Below are 1242 nucleotides of genomic sequence, written 5' to 3'. Positions count from 1 at the left end.
CATAAAGTGGATATCTCTTAAGTTACCGTATATGAAATTTCGTAAGGAGTTTTGAGAAGCGGAGTAACTAAAAAAATTAAAGATAAATTTGGGATTTTTTGTTGTTGTAGTGTTCTTTGAATGTTTTTCTTAACGTTACGTTTAATGTCTGTTAAAAAAAATAGGAAGATCGCTCCTAGGAGGCGCCAGATGGCAAGCATCTGTGGTTTTCTCTTCACCCCATTGGACAAACTGGAGTGATGGTGTTTACTGGAATTACTCGACTACCAATGACAAATCAGGGTGGGTCTATGTTTACCGGCAATAAACAACAAGTTTATCTCCTGATGGAATGAGGTGTACAAACTTTATATTTAATGAACGAATGGATCTAAGTGAAGTTGATCGTGCATCCAAAACCGGGAGCCACTTTGCTTTCATTCATCCCTTGCATCAATCCGTGCATCAACAACGTCTTCCGCATCTATGATATTCAGGTATTGCATATTTTCATACGTATCTATGTATATATAGTTATGACGGTGTTAAAATTCGATTTCTCTGAAGTCCTGAAGGGTTGCAATGAGCTCCGTAGCGTTAATAAGTGGGATAGCACGGGATGTATCGACCCTTATAGAGTATTCTGATCACATATATAGGGGATTTTCAAGGGGGAGGGGCATTGGGCTGATCCCTCTATACTTCTTTCTTGCTATGTGCGGTGCAGCATGGGAGACACATTACTGCCATTCGGAGCAGAAGGAAAATTCCAAGTTGGTGCCAATGGTACCTGTTACCCTTCGACTACATTCACTTACTACAATGTTTTCGAGTGTAGAATAAATTGTCTCGAGTACAAATGATGCATTTATCTTGAAGCAAATTTCACTTCAGGAAGCCAATATGGCGGAATAACGGTTTGCTCCTCCTAGCATGGTTTCTCATTTCCAGCTCTGAAAATACAACAAAGATAACATATTGTTAGCATTAGTAAAGATTTAGACACTGATTTATGTCGTCTGTAGTGTTTACATTTAGTTTTTTAAAACTTAACATGGCGTAAATTGATATCTATCGTTGCATTTAGTGTGATTTAGCGAGATGCGTTAACTATACAATTAAAAATTGACATGTTTTAGGTTAAATATAATTAAAATTGTCTAAATTTTGGCAGTTAAAGTTATTGTATATATTCATAAACGTTAAATTTGTAAATAGGCCTAAATCCGACTTTGTTTTAGAGCATTTCAAACAAGAAAAATC

The sequence above is a fragment of the Centruroides vittatus genome, unplaced genomic scaffold (genome assembly GCF_030686945.1).
Source record: "Centruroides vittatus isolate TY-2023 unplaced genomic scaffold, ASM3068694v2 contig_631, whole genome shotgun sequence".
Taxonomy (NCBI): Eukaryota; Metazoa; Arthropoda; class Arachnida; order Scorpiones; family Buthidae; genus Centruroides; species Centruroides vittatus.
Note: the sequence above shows the minus strand (reverse complement) of the source record.